General features: G+C 38.9%; 1 pseudogene; it reads left to right on the top strand.

Annotated features, from left to right (window-relative positions):
- Positions 1 to 202: 202 nt before the first annotated feature.
- On the top strand, positions 203 to 1,081 carry LOC119520364 (annotated as a pseudogene).
- Positions 1,082 to 18,166: the final 17,085 nt, after the last annotated feature.

Here is an 18,166-nt window from a genome sequence, read left to right on the forward strand (position 1 = left end):
TAGGTTATATCTATTTCACATTGACTACCGACCCTAAGTTGCTGTTGGACATCCATTATTACCTATGACAGCTGTGTAAGCCAAATGTACTTTTTCAACATTTTTCCATGTTTGGACAACTTACCACTAACTGTGATGGCTTAGGGTTTCAGAATTCCTACTTCTGGGAATTTTAGTGACATCAGAGATTTAATTCATTCTCTTTGGTCTATTTCTGTCCATGTACCTGGTCACCTCCACTGGGAACCTGCTTATCAATCTGGCCATCATCTCAGGCTCCCACCTCCTCCTGCCTAAACTGTACAAACTGTCCTCTCCAAACTCTCCTTTGCTGACTTCTGGTTCACCTCCACCACCATCCCAAAAATGCTGGTAAATATACATATGCAGAATAAAGTTACATATGCTGGCTACTTCACCCAAATATATTCCTTTGTGTTTGCATTCCTGGAGAGTTTTCACCAGACCATGATGGCCTATGACATCTTCGTGGCCATCTGTCACCCCCTGCACTACCTGGTCATCATCAGCCTCCAGCTCTGTGAACTGCTGCTTCTGGGGTCCTTGTGCTTCAGTCTCATTTTCTCCCTGCACAAGACGTTGACCATGTTGAGACACTGCTTCTACACACATATAGAAATTGTCCACTGTTTTTGTGATTTTTCCAAAGCCCTGAAGCTCACCTGCTCTGACAACCTCATAAATAATATATTCATGTATTTTGTTACTAGTGGTATGGGGGCTTTTTCCTCTCCCTGTGATTGTCTTCTCTTATTCTTTGATTGTCTCCTCCTTTCTAAGAATTTCATCAGCTGGAAGTCAGCATAAATTCTTTTCTACCTGTGGGTGTCATCTGTCAGTTGTCTCCTTGCTCTATGGCACTGGCCTTGGGGTTTACCTGAGTTCTGCAGCCATGACATTCTCTAGAACATGTCTGGTAGCATCAGTGATGTACACTGTGGTCACCCCATGCTGGCTGAACCCCTTCATTTACAGCCTGAGGAACAGGGACATGAAGGGGGCTCTGGGAAGCTTCTTGGCAGTGTGGCTACCTCCCAGTAATGGGGAGTATCATGACTAGCAGGGTTCACAATAATGAGGTGCAAAAGCAACATTTTAACTTTATCTGCATCGAAGTGCTTAAAACAACTCTTACCTTAGGTTTTCCTTTTGGAACTCTTCTGCCCGCACTATAACTCATGTAATTATATCATGGAACACTTTTTCTAACCAGTAATGTGAAATTTGTATACATTGAACTTGTCACTCAGTTATTTTAGGGATGGTGTGGACCTCTAATGAATGTAAATTTTGTCTCGCACTTGTAACATATATACTTAGAAGTAATGACTTTATATCTCTTTTGGCAATGTTGTATACATTCACTTACATTGATGTATTCTTTTGTACCACATTGAATGATTCAAAGATGACCACCTTTTCATATGGCTTATTTTCCTTTCATTAATAACCATTTTGCTGAATTTTTTCTATTCATTCACTATATGAATTTTTAACATCAGCATTATCTTATCCTTACTGTAACTGCAATGTCTAGTACTGTAATTTTGTGGAATTTATGTTCAGTGAATATTAGTTGAACAGAGTGACAAGTACATAAGCAGGTATTTAAATTTGAGGTAATTTCTGACTCTAAAAATATAAATTTATGGAATTAATAAAAGCCTTTGGTCTGAAACAGAACCTAAAATTCACTGAATACTAAGATGGACACTCCCTATTATGCCATCTTGATTAAGCATTTCATACACTTCATTTCATTTGAATTTTGTGATGCCTTTTATGTGATTAGTTTCATATTTGTCTAGTTATAATTGAGGTAGTGATATCCTACAGTAATTAGGTATTTACTCAAGGTGATAGGGTTGGTGAAGAGGCAGAGACAAGGTCAAGCCTGGGCTTTCTGCTTTGAATTCCCTCTCTTAGGGGTCATGTGACATTAACCCCCATCAAACCTTATAGTAATAAAAGAGAAACCTCAAAAGAGTCAGGAGTTCTTCTGACTTCAACTCCCACTTCTGAAAGAATGCTCCTGACTAAGGAATTTTCTGTTTCTTGGGGTTTCATTCTTATAAATAATTGAAACACTAGTGTAGACCTCTCAGCATTAAGCCTTTCTTTGGAAAACTCACATTTAATGCAATTTTATTGAGATATATTCTCACACAATATAATCCCTCCAAAGTTTAAAATCAGTGTCTCACAGTTTCATCATATAGTTCTGCATTCATCACCAAAGTCAATTTTAAAACATTTTCATTATTCCAAAATAAGGAAAAAAATTAATGCAAAAATTAAAAAAGAACACCCAAGCAACCCACACTCCATATAAGGTTTACACAGTAATATGGTCACATGGTAAATACTATATAGTTACACAATCATCATCAAGAATCAAGTCTAGAGGACTTCCAGGAAGATGGTGGATTAGGAGAAACAGGGCAATTTTTTTCCTCTGTGAGAAACACCAGATAAAGGACATGAAGAACTCAGAGCAGTAGTCCCAGGGTTCTACCAGCTGGGCAGGGACTTCTCCGCCACATAGTGAGTGTGTACTCGGAGAAGGTGAGAGACTGCATTTAAGCCCAATGAGTGTTCAGCCTGGAAAGATGTCAGGGAATGGGTGGTTGGAGCTGGCTGATGAGTGCAGAGGGGAGCAGCCTTCCAAGTCCTGTGCACCCCCCTCAGCACTTGGCTGTGGTGATCACCCTTCCAAGACCAGTGGCCAAGAGCCACCATGCCAGGAACTGGCAGTTGGAGCAGGCATACAAGTGCAGAAGGCAGCAGCTTTCCATCTTGGCAGTTGGCTGGGGAGAGAATCCATCACATCCCCATGAGTGCTGAGCTGAGGATTAGCTGCAGAGAATGGAGTGAGCAGCTTTCTAAGCCCCATCTCTATAGTGGGTGGGGAGATAACACTTGACAGTCCCATGGCCCAGAGCTCCCTTGAGGGAATTAAGGGTTCATGGGATTTGTGAAAGCATTCATTCTTCCTCCACAGAAGCCTGTGGTATGCACTGCCTAGAGGCACAGGCACCACATGGAAGTACAAGGAACCCTCCCCAAGCCACAGGGACTCATGGGTACATTTCAGACAGGGACTGTGGGGCTTTTGAGCTGGAGAAGAGATATGAAGTTCTGCAGCTGTGTGGAACTTCACCTGCAACCCTGGGGATGGCTGGCCATTATGTCCTGGAGTGGATGTCCTGCCAAATTCTGCAGGGCATGCCCCACCCCCAGGGCTGGCAGTCCTAGTGCACACAGTACATTGGTGCACTGGTTGGACTTCCACATGATTTGGGCTGCCACTCTGTGCATAGACAAGTTGGTGGAGAACAGGCCTGCGGGTAAGAGATGGCCCAAGAGTGCAATCTGCTGGTAGGTCATGGAAAGTGCACTACAAAAAGCTGTTGTTTTGCCAAATTATAGACACATGTTCAAATAATCCTGCATATCCTAAAAGAACCCTATAAAGTTAGGCAAATACCAAGAAGTTACAAACAATGGAAAACTATAAAGCATATGATTAAAGCAGAAGATATGGACAACCATAATGTCCAAATTAAAAAGCTAGAAGAGACACAGAACTTGGAGCAATTAATCAAAGAACTATACACAAACACCAGTACCATGGCTCAGGATATACAGGACATCAAGAAGACCATAGAAGAGTACAAGGAAGAATCTCCAAAAGTAAAAAAAATAAGATTTTTTTTTGTTCAAATTAAAAATATTCTTGAGTCACAGAAGAGAAGATTTGAAGAGGCAAAGGAAAGAATTAGTGAACTTGAGAACACAGTGATGAAATGCGAAAGCACAAAATAAGAAATGTGGAAAAAAATTAAAAATTTGAAATGGATCTCAAGGAAATAATGGACATCATGAAGCACAGAAATATAAGAGTCATTTGTGTTACAGAAGGTGAAGAGAAGGATAAATGGTTAAGGAGAGTATCCAAAGACACTGTTGGGGTAATGTCCCCACACTTCTAAATGACATAAATATGCAAATCAAAGATGCTTAATGAACTCCAAACAGAATAAATCCAAATAAATCCACTTGAAGTCATACTCCAACCATATTGTCAAATGCTGAAGAGAAGGAGGAATTTCTGAATGCAGCAGAAGAGAAGAGATTCACCACATACAAACGAAACAACATAAGACTAAGTGCTGACTACTCAGTGGGCACCACGGTGGCAAGAAGGCATTGGTAGGACATATTTAAAATTCTGAAAGAGAAAAATTGCCAACCAAGAATTCTTTATCCAGCAAAGTTCTCCATCAAAATTGAGGGAGAGCCTAAGAATTTCACAGAAAAACAAATGCTGCCTGAATTTGTTAACTAGAGACCTGTCCTGCAAGAAATACTAAAGAGAGCTCTACCAGCTGAGAGAAAAAGAAGGGAGAGAGACATCTGTAGAAGGGCACAGAACTGGACAGTATATTTAGGATAACTTAAAGGTTATAAAGATAGAGGGAAAAAATAAATCTGACAATGAAAAACCAAAGGATAAGATGGCTGATTCAAGAACTGCCTTTAGAGTAATAATATTCTATAGAAATGCTGCATGTGTAGTTGTTTTATTTTTAATGATGCTTTAGAGCAGTGTAGGAAAAATTAATATTTGCTGCCATAAAAATTGAAATGGAAACTGGGAAATAAATTTCTCAATGTTTCCAAATATTCAGGTATTCCATTCTCTGCAAGAAGTTCAAGCCAGTGTTTGTCTATATTCTAGTTGGTTTTTCTTCCCTAACATTTACTTTTTTTTTTTTTTAACTTTTTTTTTTAATCTTCATTTTATTGAGATATATTCACATACCACGTAGTCATACAAAACAAATCGTACTTTCGATTGTTTACAGTACCATTACATAGTGGTACATTCATCACCCCAATCAATCCCTGACACCTTCATTAGCACACACACAAAAATAACAACAATAATAATTAGAGTGAAAAAGAGCAATTGAAGTAAAAAAGAACACTGGGTACCTTTGTCTGTTTGTTTCCTTCCCCTATTTTTCTACTCATCCATCCATAAACTAGACAAAGTGGAGTGTGGTCCTTATGGCTTTCCCAATCCCATTGTCACCCCTCATAATCTACATTTTTATACAACTGTCTTCGAGATTCATGGGTTCTGGGTTGTAGTTTGATAGTTTCAGGTATCCACCACCAGCTACCCCAATTCTTTAGAACCTAAAAAGCGTTGTCTAAAGTGTGCGTAAGAGTGCCCACCAGAGTGACCTCTCGGCTCCTTTTGGATTCTCTCTGCCACTGAAGCTTATTTCATTTCCTTTCACATCCCCCTTTTGGTCAAGAAGATGTTCTCCGTCCCACGATGCCAGGTCTACATTCCTCCCCGGGAGTCATATTCCACGTTGCCAGGGAGATTCACTCCCCTGGGTGTCTGATCCCAAGTAGGGGGGAGGGCAGTGATTTCACCTTTCAAGTTGGCTTAGCTAGAGAGACAGGGCCACATCTGAGCAACAAAGAGGCATTCGGGAGGAGGCTCTTAGGCACAACCATAGGGAGGCCTAGCCTCTCCTTTGCAGCAACCGTCTTCCCAAGGGTAAAACCTGTGGTAGAGGGCTCAACCCATCAAACCACCAGTCCCCTATGTCCCTAACATTTACTTTTAATGTAGACTAAGCCTAAAAAAGACATGTCAAGAGGAATTACGTTGCATTTCATAATCCAATTATCTGGTCACCTAATGACCTGATTCATGGATACAATGATCTATGACTACTTGGAGGAACTGAAACTACTAATTGATTGTAGAACCTCTGTTATAGGACATACTTTCCTACTTTCTGACCCTTCATACTCTAAAACTAGAAAGAAGTACACAAGTTACAATGATAATATAGCAAGTTTCATATTGCATAATATTGTTCCTTGTTGAGAAAAGGAAAAAAAAACACCAGTTGTTGAAAGAGAAAAATAAAAATACTTAGTGTTAAGAAATTTAGATTTTCTGTGACTATTTTTAGTAGCTCACAAAGAAATGAGATAAAAAGATATTTTTGTGAGTGGTTTCTATAGATAGACCCATTCTAAAGTCCAATCAAGCCCTTAAAAATGTAGATGTCACTTTAAAAATCTTATTATTTTATTATAAGGATGATTCTGATTGTAAGTATCAAAATATGTTTTGGACTAGCATAGACTAAATAAATAAATAATCAAATAAGCCCATTAGGTGTGAGCCTAACTCCAGTCAAAAAAGGATGAGAAAAAATAAAGAGATTATTGCAATAATCCAAAGGACAGATGTTGGTGGTCTCTGCTAGTATGTCAGGAGAGGAGATGGTTAAGAATGAACAGATTCAAGAGACATTTTTGATGTCAGAGGAAACAGGGCATTTAGAATTATTGGAAGTTGGAATTAACAAAGACAGAAGACTATGAAAAAATGTTGGTTTAGTTATTTTGTGTTTTTTTAAATGGGTATTTGGATAGAAGAATTTGGAGTAGTTTTGGGCATTTTATATCCAAACACTTTTGCATAATTTGAACAAATATGTAGTAGAGAAAAATGTGGTATAGTTAAATCCATCATTATTCCCTTTAAATCTATCATTTATGTGTCAAAAATAGATTCTACCCAACGGTCACAAATGCATTGTTTTATGTTTTCTTCTATTAAGTTTACAGTTTTATTTGCTTATTTACATCTTTAATCCATGTAGTTTCTATTTCTCTATGAATGAGTGTATAGTTCCAAAATTATTTTCTGTGTTATCCATTCTTTCCTCCTCTTATGTATGAGTGAATAAATATGTTCATGGTAATAACAAATGAACCAGTAGGGAGAAAAGGGCTCAGAGGTAGACCCAAGATGCATGTGGGCTCTTAGCATATGGGCAGATTTTGTCACTTCCACTAAGAGCTCTTTGATCAAAACTAGTCACGTGGCCCCAACACCAATGAGAAGGCTGGTGAATGTGGGGTGCTCACAGGTATTAAATCCCTCTGCCACATAATATTTTGATATATTTTTAGAAATAAATATTTATCAGTTTGAGGTTTGAGTGGAATGACATAATTTGAACGTATTGCAATGGAATCCTGTGAATAGGACAATAGTGAAATGAAGGTGGAAATTGAAGGGAAGATAGCATAGTTAAAAAAAAAAGATTCTTCCAAAGACCAAGAGTAATTGTGGGTCATGACGTGAGGAATATGACAACCTCAACATTGTGCATTTAAAGGCCTAAAAATAAAATAACACAATGTTTTCAATGCATGCATTAATAATTCCATTAATGGACTTTAACCAAGTCCCAGATCATTACACATCGATTTTGGGAGAGGCCTAAGAAATTAACTAGTCATCCAATCTCTGTTCAGAATGAGGACACTGAAATTCAAGGAATTTAATTTACTAATTTACACAGATATGTTAGCAGAGATGAGCTCAGGATACTGTTTCCCAATATATAAATGAGTATTTCTTGCCCTCTTCAATTGTATTCAATTATCTACTATTTTTAAAGCATCTACTGTTTGCAAGTGAGGTGTTAGAAGCTATAGAGAAGGCAGCAAGCATGGTCCCTGTTGCCAAGTTTCTAAAACTTGATTGGAACAATAAAAGAATATGTATGCAAAAGCTATATTACAGTACAATGGTGTAAAATAATTTTTTTCTGGTAGCTCATCATTTTTGCCTAGTCATGTTTCCCTTTTGAGTGAACACCCCAGCTAACACTTCCCTGGGGTGTAACCACAAATAGCAAGGCATGAACCTCCATATGGTTTGGATAACAGCCACCCTTAGCTCCTCTGAACAGCTCTTGCTGCTTCTTCTCTGAATGGCCCTTACTGCTTCTGCCCTTTTGGGACACATTATTTACTAGCAAGGCATGTGTGCCAGTTTGGATTATTATGTCCCCCAAAATGACATGTTCTTTGCTGCAGTCTTGTGGGGGCAGATGTACTAATGTTGATTATGTTGAAATCTTTTGAGTGCTTCCATGGAGACGTGATTCAATCAACCACGGGTGAAGCATTTGATTAAATAATTTCCATGGAGTTATGGACACCACCCATTCAGGGTGGGTCTTGATTTAATCAATGAAGTCATATAAAAAATTCACAGACAGAAGGCACTCAGAGCAGCTGAGAGTGACATTTTAGAGAGCAGCTCAGGGAGACATTTGGAGATGGCTGCTAAATGACTTTGGCTGACACTTTGGGAATGCTAGCCCAGTGTTTGCTCTGGAGAAGCTAAGAGGGGACAAAACATCAAAAAGAGCAACATTTAGAATAAATCACCAGAGCTGGGAGAGGAGCTGGAGCACAACCTGGGATCAGCAGATGCCAGCCACATCCTTCCCAGCTAACAGAGGTTTTCCAGACCACATTAGCCTTTTTTCAGTGAAGGTATACTCATGTTGATGCCTTAATTTGGACATTTTTATGGCCTCCAGATGGTATATTTGTAACCAAATAAACCTCCTTTATAAAAGCCAATCCACTTCTGGTATTTTGCATTATGGCAGAATTAGCAAACCAGAACAGCATGTATCTCCACACAGCTTGGATGATAAGAGCTGCCCTCAGCTTCTTCAATTGGCCCTGCCACTTCTGCTTTTTATACCTAGTTTAAAGCTGCCAAATACCAGAAACCAGGGAAAGCCCTACCCCTCCCCTCTAGGTCACAATAAAAGGCAAGAACTCAGGACCCTGATGTGCTCCTCCCTGCCCCTCCGCAGACCCTGGCAGGAGCCTAGGTCAGGTAAGACCGTGGGCCCTCCCATGTGCTCATTTTCCCTGTCTCCCTCCAGAGCCTTTGCTCTAAACAAAGCTTCATTTTATGCCTCATACTCCCTGGCTGGCCATCATTTTTTGCACCTCATCTCCTGAAAAACATTCACATAATATACAGTACATTCAAGAAAGTTTATAAGGAGCAATCAAATGATTAGATGTAGCTTTCAAGTTCCAAAGAGAAAAAAAAATCATAGATAATATTTCTTGCCAGGCAAATTAGTAAATATTTGACATGTCTTATCTCATTCAATTTTTTACAACACAACTATATAAAACAGTTTTTAATGAACCCACTTTTCAGGTGATGACACACTGATAATATTTCAGTAATGTGCACAAAATAGCACATGTGCTAAGTGTTTTAAACCAGGCAGTGACTCCCCTACAGTACTGGGGAGGATGACAAAATTTTGGAGAGACATGAGATGTGTACTAGGACACAAAGTATGCATAGTGTTTCCAGTTATGCTCCAGAAAAGTAAGAACGTGGGCAGGGAAAGAAGCATGGGCAGGAAAAACATGGGCAGGAGGGGTGTAACATTGCAGGGATGGCAACATTTATGAGTTCATATAGAGCAGTACTTAGAAATTAAGATGCAAAGTTTGGAAGGGGCCAAATAGTCAAAGGGCTTGAGTGCCAAGCTAAAGCATTGAGCTTTATTTTGCAGGCAGTTGGAGACTCTGAACCTTCTTGAACAGAGGAGAGCAGATTCAAAGGAGAGTTTTACTAACATTAATCTAGCAAGAGTATGCAATTTAAAGGGAGAAAAAGAGCAAAGGATCCTAGGTGGCATGGGAAATAATGTGAAAACAAGGACAGCAGCCTAGAGGAGAAGTAATCACCAGCCAGATTTGTTAAAGGAGTCCTCATTGTCATTAACAATATAACAGATTTGTTTAAGGAGTCCTCATTGTCAGTAACAATATAACAGATTTGTTTAAGGAGTCCTCATTGTCAGTAACAATATAACAGATTTGTTTAAGGAGTCCTCATTGTCAGTAACAATATAACAGATTTGTTTAAGGAGTCCTCATTGTCATTAACAATATAACAGATTTGTTTAAGGAGTCCTCATTGTCATTAACAATATAACAGATTTGTTTCTTTGCAGCTATGAAAAAAATGCCCCCACTTTCAATGTTTGTTTTAGTCACTGGCACCATTTTCAGTCATAAATATATTCAATAATATTTTTATTAATTGGAATGTTAATTCTTAATTACCCCCATATTTTGTTTCATTTTCTTATGGAATTACTGGGAATTGGCTTTGGTTATCAATAGAGTCTCTGCATATATTAGAATAATTAGGGTTCCCAGATGAAATATGTCCTGTACTATATGTTAACACTACTTCCCATTGCCAAGGATTCTTCTGAATTTGTAATTTTTTGAGAATTCATTCTATTATTTATGATAAAATATATTATAATCAAGGAGCTGGCAGCCCATTTCAAAGACCAAAACATTACTGTGTAAGAACAAATAGTGTGAAGAATCCTAGTATCTATGTGACTTATTTTTACAAAGGCAGAAAGGAATACAATGTAAAAATTGGGTGTGTTGGGCAGGGTAGACCTTTCTAAAGAGTATCTAAATAAGATAGAACAGTAATTCCAAACATCATTTCTCAACTTCATTTTCAGTGACTTCATGTTGGTGACTTGAAATTGGACATGGTGTGAGAATTTACACCATGGAAATGAGCAAATGCGATAAATATTTTTTCTTTCAGAAAGCCATTTTATCAGCATATTACTAATTATGTATGTTCCAAATATTTCCAATTTTTAAGTGCCCTTATTATGTGAAAATGGTTGGGATTTGAGCATCTGAAATGAAAATTTTAGAAAACAATTTACAAAAGAGAAATTGGGTATCTTTTTGTGGTCTAAAGAGCAGACTTCTCTAAAATTTAATTTGCTCTATTTTATAGCATGGCTATTAATGTTTTTGCTGTTCAAGAAATATTTGTTAAGGCTATAAATTAGAGTGACCCTTAAATATAATAGGCTAATTCAGTTGTTCTCAAATACAAAAGTGCATAAGAATCTCATAGAGAGATTGTTAAAACAAAAATTTCTGGGCCTCTCTCTGAGAATTTCTAATTCTGTAGCTTTAAGTGGGGTTTGAGAATTTGCATTTCTAAAAAGTACCTGGGTGTAAGTCTCCCTGGCAATGGGGGACAGGGTTCCCAGGGATGAGCCTGGCCCTGGCATTGTGGGATTAATTCCTTCTTGAAAAAAAGGGGGAAATAAATCAAACAAAATAAAGTTTTAGTGGATAACATTTTAAATAGAATTGAGAGGTCATTCTGAAGTTACCCTTCAACAACATTTTGCAAATTGCCACAGTATACCAAGCCCCAAACAACAGCATTCCTGAAAACCCTGAAAAATACCCTGGGCTCTAAGACTCTATAAACATTTTTCTTAGTAAGTTTATTTTCTCAGAAACTTAAGGTCTTCAGATAGTTCCTATGCCAGGGAAGCCTTGAAACCCAGAGATACCAGTATCCTCAAGAACATACACCAGTTTGATCCCTCTACCCCATTAGGTAAACACCCTTTTGCATCATGCACAAGTTAAAATGGTCATTGCCCAGATATCCCTGAAGATTCATGATTTCTAATGAGAAATCAGTCTTCAATCTTATTGGACTCCCTGATGCATAACTCATTTTTTTCTTGCAGCTTTCAGAAGCCTCTCCTTGTCCTTTTTATTCAATGATATGTGATCAATAAATGACAAGGTGTGTGTTTCACATGTTTGGCATTCCTGGGCTTCCTGGATGTGTATATTCACATCTATCGCTCAGCTTGGGAAGTTCTCTGTCATTGTTTCTTTGATGATTACTGCTACCCCTTTCTCTCTTTTTTTCTCCTTTTGGGTCCTATAATGCATATATTGATACATGTGAAGGTCTCAGAAACATCTTAGGTTATTTTCTCTTTCTATAATTTTCGTTTTCAAGACAGAGGAAGCAGGCACAGGGAGAGGTAGGGATTTGTTTAACGATGCCCAGGTTTGTTTTCAATTCCATGCTCTTTGCATTATGCCTTTCTGCCTCTCAGAGCCTTGCTTTTCAGACTGGGCTTTACATTTTGGCAAGTGTGAGGAATGCTGTTTTTTTTGTTTTGTTTTGTTTTGTTTTTTTTTATTCATTTTATTGAAATATATTCACACACCATGCAGTCATACAAAACAAAGCATACATTCATTTGTTTACAGTACCATTATAGAGTTGTGCATTCATCACCAAAATTAATTTTTGACATTTTCATCACCACACACACAAAAATAATAAGAATAAAAATTAAAGTGAAAAAGAGCAATTAAAATAAAAAGAACACTGGGTGCTTTTTTTGTTTTTGTTTTTTTTTTTTCTTTCCCCATTTTTCTACCCATCCATCCATAAACTAGACAAAAGGGAGTGTGGTCCATATGGCTTTCCCAATCCCATTGTCACCCCTCATAAGCTACATTTTTATACAATTGTCTTCAAGATTCATGGGTTCTGGGTTGTAGTTTGATAGTTTCAGGTATTTACTGCTAGCTATTCCAATTCATTAGAACCAAAAAAATGTTATCTATATTGTGCATAAGAGTGTTCATCAGAGTGACCTCTAGACTCCTTTTGGAATCTCTCTGCTACTGAAGCTTATTTCATTTCCTTTCACATCCCCCTTTTGGTCAAGAAGATGTTCTCCATCCCACAATGCTGGGTCTAGATTCCTCCCCGGGAGTCATATTCCATGTTGCCAGGGAGATTCACTCCCCTGGGTGTCTGATCCCATGTAGGGGGGAGGGCAGTGATTTCACCTGCCAAGTTGGCTTAGCTAGAGAGAGAGGGCCACATCTGACCAACAAAGAGGCATTCGGGAGGGAGCTCTTAGGCACAATTATAGGGAGGCCTAGCCTCTCCTTTGCAGCAACAGTCTTCCCAATGGCAAGTCCTGTGGTAGAGGGCTCAGCCCATCAAACTACCAGTCCCCTATGTCTGTGAGCACATCAGCAACCATCGAGGTGGGGAAGCCCAATACCCCTGCATTCTCCAGCACCTCCGCAAGGGGGCTCTGCATATTTTTTATTGTTTTTTTAATTAACTCTTTTTTAAAATCAACTGTATAAAAAAATTAAACATACAATAAAAAAACATTTCAAACAAACCATAACAAGAGAGTAAGAAAAAGGCAAGTAACCTAAGATAACTACTTTCCTTCCAACATGCTCCTACACTACCCCAAGAAAATAACCTAATATAGCAACATTTCTGTGAACTTGTTCCTACTATACCCATCAGAAACTAACAGACCATAGTCATTCCTGGGCATTCCCAGAACATTAAATTTACCCACAATGGCTTTACCCACAAATTGCTCTGTATCACCAGTTCCCCCTACATTCTACATTATAAACCATTTGCTTTACATTTTTCAATGTTCACATTAGTGGTAACATATAATATTTCTCTTTTTGAGCCTGGTTCATTTCCCTAGCGTTATGTTTTCAAGGTTCATCCATGTTGTCATATGTTTCATGAGATTGTTCCTTCTTACAACCATGTAGTATTCCATCATGTGTATATACCATGTTTTATTTATCCACTCATCTGTTGAAGGACATTTGTATTATTTCCATCTCTTGGCAATTGTGAATAATGTTGCTATGAACATTGGCATTCAGATATCTGTTTGTGTCACTGCTTTCAGTTCTTCTGGGTATACACTGAGAAGTGCAATCACTGGATTGAAGGGTAACTCTATATCAAGTCTTCTAAGGAACTGTCAGACTGACTTCCAGAGTGGGTGAACCATTTTACAGTCCCACCAACAATGAAAAAGAGTTCCAGTTTCTCCACATCATCTCCAGCATTTGTAGTTTCCTGTTTGTTTAATGGCAGCCATTCTAATCGGTGTGAAATGGTATTTCATTGTGGTCTTAATTTGCATCTCTCTAATAGCTAGTGAAGCGGAACACTTTTTCATGTGTTTCTTGGAAATTTGTGTTTCCTCTTCAGAGAACTGTCTTTTCATATCTTTTGCCCATTTTATAATTGGGCTGTCTGTACTATTGTCACTGAGTTGTAGGATTCCTTTATATATGCAAGGTATCAGTCTTTTGTCCGATACATGGTTTCCAAAATTTTTTTCCCATTGAGTTGGCTGCCTCTTCACTTTTTTGACAAATTCCTTTGAGGGACAGAAAGTTCTAAGCTTGAAGAGTTCCCATTCATCTATTTTTTCTTCTGTTGCTTGTGCTTTGGGTGTAAAGTCTAGGAAATGTCTGACTAATACAAGGTCTTGAAGATGTTTCCCTACATTATCTTCTAGGAGTTTTATGGTACTGTCTTTTATATTGAGATCTTTGATCCATTTTGAGTTAATTTTTGTGTAGGGTGTGAGGTAGGGGTCCTCTTTCATTATTTTGAATATGAACATCCAACTCTCCCAGCCCCATTTGTTGAAAAGACTGCTATGTCCCAGTTCACTGGCTTTGGGGACCTTATCCAAGATCAGTCAGCCATAGATCTGAGGGTCTATCTCCAAATAATCAGTTTGATTCCATTGATCAATATGTCTATCTTTGTGCCGGTACCATGCTGTTTTGATAACTGTGGCTTTATAATATGCCTCAAAGTTAGGTAGTGTGAGTCCTCCAACTTCATTTTTCTTTTTTAGAGGCCTCTTCCCTTTTCAAATAAATTTGATTACTAGCTTTTCCAAGTCTGCAAAGTAGGTTGTTGTAATTTTGATTGGGATTGCATTGAATCTGTAGATGAGTTTGGGTAGAATTGACCTCTTAATGACATTTAGCCTTCTGTATTAGTTAGGGTTCTCTAGGGAAACAGAATCAATGAGAGGTGTCTCTGACTATAAAATTTGTAAAAGTGACTCACGCAACTGTGGGTATGCATGAGTCCAAATTCTGTGGAGCAGTCAGCAAACTGTCAACTCCAAGGAAGATGTCCAATGAACTCCTCAGGAAATGAACTGGGATCTTCAAGAAATGTGTTTGATGAACTCCTCAGGAAACGAACTAGCAACTTTGATGAACTCCTCAGGAAATGCTTCACTGGGCAGCCAGAGAAGAAGTGAAGGTCCTCTATTTGTCTCACTTATAAGTCTTCAACAGATTATTTGGATTAAATCCAGCCAATTGCATTCTCTCATTGTGGAAGACACACCCTTTGGTGAGTCATCAGTCACAGCTACAGCCTGTTGGTTTATTAACCAGCCATATGTCCTCACAGCAATTGTTAGGCCAGTGTTTGCTTGACCAGACAGCTGGGTGCTATCACCTGGCCAAGTTGACACATGAACCTAACCATCACACCTTCCTATCTATGAACATGGAATATTTTTCCATCTTTTAAGGTCCCCTTCTATTTCTTTTAGTAGAGTTATGTAGTTTTCTTTGTATAGGTCTTTTACATCTTTGGTTAAGTTTATTCCTAGGTACTTGATTTTTTTAGTTGCTACGGAAAATGGTATCTTTTTCTTGAGTGTCTCTTCAGTTTGTTCATTTCTAGCATATAGAAACATTACTGACTTATGTGCATTAATCTTGTATCCCACTACTTTGCTAAATTTTTTTTATTAGCTCTAGTAGCTGTATCATTGATTTCTCAGGGTTTTCCAGATATAAGATCATACCATCTGCAAACAATGACAGTTTTACTTCTTCCTTTCCAATTTGGATGCCCTTTATTTCTTTGTCTTGCTGGATTGCCCTGGCTAGCACTTCCAGCACAATGTTGAATAACAGTGGTGACAGCGGGCATCCTTGTCTTGTTCCTGATCTTAGAGGGAAGGCTTTTGGTCTCTCACCATTGAGTACTGTACTGGCTGTGGGTTTTTCATATATGCTCTTTATCATATTGAGGAAGTTTCCTTCAATTCCTACCTTTTAATGTGTTTTTATCTAAAAGGGATGTTGGATTTTGTCAAATGCTTTTTCAGCATCTATTGAGGTGATCACTTGATTTTTCTCTTTTGATTTGTTAATGTGTTATAATACATTGATTGATTTTCTTATGTTGAACCATCCTTGCATGCCTGGGATGAACCCCACTTGGTCATGGTGTATGATTTTTTTAATGTGTCTTTGGATTCAATTTGCAAGTATTTTGTTGAGAATTTTTGCATCTATATTCATTATGGAGATAGGCCTGTAGTTTTCCTTTTTTGTAGCATCTTTGCCTGGTTTTGGTATTAGATTGATGTTAGCTTCATAAAATGAGTTATGTAGTGTTCCATTTTCTTCCATGTTTTCAAAGAGTTTAAGTAAGATTGGTGTCAGTTTTTTTTGGAAAGTTTGTTAGAATTCCCCTGTGAAGCCATCTGGCCCTGGGCATTTATTTGTGGGAAGCTTTATGATGAGTGATTGGATCTCTTTGCTTGTGATTGGTTGGTTGAGGTCTTCTATTTCTTCTCTGGTCAGTCTAGGTTGTTCATATGTTTCCCGGAAACTGTCCATTTCCTCTACATTATCCAGTTTGTTGCCATACAGTTGTTCATAGCATCCTCTTAAAATTTTTTAAATTACTTAGGGATCTGCAGTAATGTCACCTTTCTCATTCATTATTTTTTTTATATTGGTCTTCTCTTTTTTTGTTTTTGTCAGTCTAACTAGGGGCTTGTCAATCTTGTTTATCTCCAAGAACCAACTCTTGGTGTTATTTATCCTATTGTTTTTTGTTTTTTTTTTTTGTTCTCTATGTCATTAATTTCTGCTTTAATCCTTGTTATTTCTTTTCTTCTACTTGATTTTGGATTCGTTTGCTGTTCATTTTCTAGCTTCTTCAGTTGATCCATTAATTCTTTGATTTTGGCTCTTTCTTCCTTTTTAATGTATGCATTTAGTGCTATAAATTTCCCCCTCAGTACCACTTTTGCTGTATCCCATAGGTTTTGGTATGGTGTGTTCTCATTTTCATCTCTATATAGTTAGTAATTTGGCTTGCTATTTCTTCTTTAACCCACTGGTTGTTTAGGAGCGTGTTGCTTAACCTCCAGGTATTTGTGAATTTTCTAAGTCTCTGATGGTTATCAACTTCCAAATGTATTCCATTGTGGTCAGAGGATGTGCTTTGAATAATTTCAATTTTTTAAAATTTATTAAGGCTTGTTTTATGACCCAGCATATGATCTATTCTGGAGAAAGTTCCATGAGCCCTAGAGAAGAGTGTATATCCTGGTGATTTGGGATGTAATATTCTATATATGTGTGTTAAATCCAATTTGTTTATCAGATTGTTTAGGTTTTCAATTTCCTTATTGGTCTTCTGTCTGGTTGATCTATCTATAGGAGAGAGAGATGTGCTGAAGTCTCCCACAATTATTGTGGAAACATCAATTGCCTCCTTTAGTTTTGCCAGTGTTTCTCTCATGTATTTTGTGGCACCTTGATTGGGTGCATAGACATTTATGATTGTTATTTCTTCTTGTTGAATTGCCCCTTTTATTAGTATGTAGTGGCCTTCTTTGTCTCTCATAATATCCTTGCATTTAAAGTTTATTTTATCTGAGATTAATATTGCTACTCCTGATTTCTTTTGGCTGTAGCTTACATGAAGTATTTTTTTCCATCCTTTCATGCGGTTGTTATTGACTCTTCTGGGGGGGGGGGGTGGCAGCCGGTTGCTAAATCCTATGCTCTCGGGATTGCTCGGAGGGTACCGGCGGCAGGGGCTCTTTCCCGGAGGCGAGGGCGAGGCGGGGGACTGGGCCCGGTCCCCGGCGGTGGTGTGCAAGGTGTGGAGGGCGGCGAGAAGAAACAGGCGGGACACGTTTCTTTTAGGGTGAGGAAGCCAAGAGAGCTTTATTAGGGGAGAGTACAAGCTTATATCGGGCGGTTTAGAGGGCGGGGTAGCTGTAGGGGTTGAAGGCTTGGATTGGTTCTGAGAGGGCGCGGAGGTTGTTTGAAAAGGGGCGGGAGTTGCTCCGGTAGCGAAGAGGGTGGAGGGTGCGGGTAAGGCACGGGGGTGGGGGGGTTTCTCCGGCAAGCCCTCCCCAATGGTTGTACTTTGGGGTGAGGAAATGGGGCCTGCATTCGGCTCCACTTTCTCAGGCCCGGGGGGCCGTGGAGGGCGCTACCACCCATGCCCCACTACCTTTCCTAGGGGCTGATCAGTTCCCCTGGCCCAGGCCCGCCAAGTCGGAACTCGATAACAGTGTCCCGCATTTCCCCCTTCTTTTCTAATTAGAGGAAGAAGCTTACTGGAGAGATCCGCCAAGGGATGAGGGAAAGGGGAGGTGGGGGAAGGGATAGGGGTAGATGGTAGTCAGAGAGGCTGGAGCTCGACGTTGGTGTGGCGCCCGGGCGTTCGAGAGGGGCCTCGCTGCTTGCGGGATGGACG

This window comes from Choloepus didactylus, chromosome 25, assembly GCF_015220235.1.
Source record: "Choloepus didactylus isolate mChoDid1 chromosome 25, mChoDid1.pri, whole genome shotgun sequence".
Taxonomy (NCBI): domain Eukaryota; kingdom Metazoa; phylum Chordata; class Mammalia; order Pilosa; family Megalonychidae; genus Choloepus; species Choloepus didactylus.